At 40.7% G+C, this 3,646-nt stretch overlaps 1 long non-coding RNA gene across 1 annotated transcript; it reads left to right on the forward strand.

Moving 5' to 3' along the window:
* Positions 1 to 839: 839 nt before the first annotated feature.
* LOC115274928 lies at positions 840 to 2,764 on the forward strand. Its single transcript, XR_003901321.1, has 2 exons — positions 840 to 952; positions 1,737 to 2,764. It is a non-coding gene; the product is annotated as an uncharacterized LOC115274928 (long non-coding RNA).
* The last annotated feature ends 882 nt before the right edge of the window (positions 2,765 to 3,646 follow it).

Here is a 3,646-nt window from a genome sequence, read left to right on the forward strand (position 1 = left end):
TGAAAAGTTCCTAGTTAATTCCTAAGAATGAGTAACGTGCTGAATTCACTCAGCCCAAGATTCTTGCTCCCAGAATGTTTAGGGAAAGGACCAATGCTCTGTCCACTTACAAGTTCTGAAATCATGGCTTCCCTGATCAAGTAAAGAAAAATACAATTCCTTCTCAACTATGTAGCATGCATTTCATGGATTGAGAATGACCTATAAAGCTTTTTCAGCGAGGCAGATAGAAGTTTTGTTTTCTGTTGGAATATTGGCATGGTTGACATCAGACTTGGAACATGCAATCTCAAGAGGCTCTTCATCATTATCTAGAACACAGTTATGGATGCTCTATTAATATATCTTCTGAGGGACAACACATAGCCAGGATATAAGTGTGTTGAAAATGTGATCTCAACCCTAGTAGAAAATGTGGGCAGGAATAACTTTTCAAAATCAATGCTCTCCACACTTCTGCATTCTTTGCTCTGGGCCTGTTGTTCATAGATTTGTCAAAACACTGATTATTCTTGCCATATTTTCAAGGTAACTATAGAAATAAAATTTTAAAAGAAAACTTGCTTTAAAAGGAAAAGGAAAAATCTTTGTTTGCAAACTCACTCCTGTCCACTCATGTCTTTTCAATTTCTCTCAATGTCTTTTGACATTTTCAACCATTCCATCTCTTCTTCCCACTCAATTCCCTTCCCCTCACCACCTTCTATCCCAAAAACCATACCAACCCTCCTGAGACATAGAACTCAAACTTGAGGGTTTGGCCATATATTCTGGGAAATTTGGCAATGATAATTTAAAAACTCAAATCCCCTCTGTGATACACTACCTCCAGATTTCTATTCCTTTCTGATATTCAAGAGGTAGCTAAGCAGTCAAAAGTCATGATGGGACAGAGCTGTCAACAATGAAAAAAAGGCAGGAGGAACATGACACCTGAGTTACATACAATCCGGTAAGTGCCACACCTTGATTCTTATACATATGCTGGTCTGGGATACTTACTAACCACCCTTTCCTTACTCACAGTTCAGGTCTACCCTTGCACCCTACCACTCATTTCTCAGCTTCACCTGTAACTTGTCTAGTTAACTGCTACTTACCTGTATCAGGGAGGTCTCATCTTAATGTTTATTTATGTTATTTTTTGAGAGAAAGAGCAAGACAGAGTGTGAGCAGGGGAGGGGCAGAGAGGAGACACAGAATCCAAAGCAGACTCCAGGCTCTGACTTGTTAGCACAGAGCTCGAAGCAGGGCTTAAACCCACAAACTGTGAGATTATGACCTGAGCTGAAGTCAGACACTTAACCAACTGAGCCACCCAAGCACCCCAGGGAGGTCTTACCTTTAAACAAAATTCTACTCAGATAGTTCAACTCAACAGTATGCTGGAGCCCACTTTTACTGACTCACAAGAGTTGATTATTAATTCTCTGAAATTTTACAAGATGGTTGTTAAACAGTCAATATTAAAAATTAAATTAACTTATAATTTATTGAATTATAGTAAAAACAAAGGCAATAAATATTCAAAATGCAGGTCTTCGATGTTATTTTATTACATTTAACTATTCTATACAATCTTAAAATGATTTACATCTATCCCACAAATATGGAACTATTTAACATCTTTTTCCAATTCTGTGTTCAATGGCATCAAGTTAGGCCATGGTGGGCTTATATACCCTACAAAAAATTGAAAAATGTTGTAAGTCTAAGCTTGTTTGTTTTTTTTCCAGAGTCCCAGCTGTGAACCTTTACCAGGCTAGCACTGCTTCAACTGAAGTTTGAACCAAAAGGATCTGTTTGGGTTAAGGAAACCAACCAAGGATGTTGAGGCCTCTGAAGACTAGCAGAAGAAGGAAATATTACCACTCTTATGCCCGAAGGAGCAAAGGGAGGGAATAGTGAAAACAGTTGCCAGGGAGGAGGGTCTACCTGGACAGAAGCTAAAGTCCTAGAGGGACCAGCTACTTCCAGAGAACAGCATGGAAGCAGAGAGGATACATGGAGTAAACACCTCTCTTTCCACCAATATGCCACCAACTGAACCATGAAGAATGCAGCCAGCTCAAAAACCTTGGCACAGCCGTCCACAGATATGGGTTAGGTTCACCAGTGAGGTTCTAGAGTTAAGATGATCCTTCAAGCCTCTCTAAAGTTGAAGCAAGGGTATGAAGCAAGGGGAGGTCTTTATATCCTGGTAAAGATGAGTGACTGGACACAGGCTGCTCCTGGAAGGAGGTATGGCCTTAGGGGAGGCAGTTTTCTTGAGGAGATATAATCCCCAAAGGGGCTAACACCTGAGATTTGTCATCCAGGGGCTGAGGGAATGAGACTTTCATTCTTGAAATGGGAATCTGGGTGGCATATGCACCATGGCAGGGATCAGCTTCCTCAGCAAAGAAGGGAGGAGAATGCAGCTGGGAGCAGTGGAAGGAGGAATATGTAATAAACACAAAAGACTCTTCAAAGCCCAGCATGTGAATCAGCCACTCTCAGAAGCAGTGTCTTACTCTGCAGCTCCAGGTAGCTCCACAGTATTCATGGAGAGATTTACCAGCTTTCTCAGCATACAATATTAAACCAGTCTGTTTACTAGTCTGCCCTCTTGTGAGCTCCATGACAATAGGGGTTGTGCCTTCTCTATACTTATCCCCACTCTGATGATACTTCTAACCCAGAATCCCATGGATGCTCAAAAAATTACTCGTTAAATGGTAAACAATTAATAAAGCTTAAAAGGTTCATCCTTTATAATAACAAAGATATCTCAGATTTTTTAAAATAGTTATCTAGGGGAGGAGAAACCAAACTTCTATGTGAAAAAAAAAATCCTATGACAACACCCTATGACATATTGCTTTCCAAATTGTCATTGCTGATATGTCTCTGGAAGGTTTCCAATTATTTAGCAAAACTGATTTATACTTGTATACATCAACTGATTTATTCATCAAGGTCTATGTAGGGTAGGAGGGAATAAATTCAGTGGAAATAATTGCATCTTTAGGATGAAATGGGGCAGGAGGCAGGGAGAGTCAAGTGTGGGTGATGCCATGATGTGGCACCAACATGACAAAGTTGAGTCTGAGTCCAGGCATCAGATTGCCAAAGGCTTCCTCTGAGCTTCCCCCCCCCCCAAGGAGATAGATAAGAAACAAGACATTCAAGTGCCTGATGGGGTAGCCTGTATGTGTTTCTCTTGTCCAGTCAGCTTGTCAGTCTGGCATCATCAGAAGACATGTGCCACCATGGTCAGCTTTGTGTCATCATGCTCCTCTGGCTTTCATCACCTTCTGGAGCATGAATGGTTCTTCTTTCCTTCCTTCCTCCTTTCTCTCTCTCTCTCTCTCTCTCTCTCTCTCTCTCTCTCTCTCTTTCTTTCTTTCCCTCCCTCCCTCCCTCTCTCTCTTTCTCAGCCTAATGTGAGACATAACACTGTTGTCCCCTGTAGTCACATATTTGAAAAAGTACATTCATCTGGCTTTGGCACTCCTTAAGGTTCCAGGATTAAGCTGAATATTCTAGGCAACAGTGGAATCTATTCAGTTACTTGTAATCTATACTTGCAAGGAAAGAAAGGAATTAGAAGAAGTAAGAAGAAACTGAAAACTTGAATTGATTGGTGAAATGAAGAGAGAATAAT

The sequence above is a fragment of the Suricata suricatta genome, chromosome 12 (genome assembly GCF_006229205.1).
Source record: "Suricata suricatta isolate VVHF042 chromosome 12, meerkat_22Aug2017_6uvM2_HiC, whole genome shotgun sequence".
NCBI lineage: Eukaryota > Metazoa > Chordata > Mammalia > Carnivora > Herpestidae > Suricata > Suricata suricatta.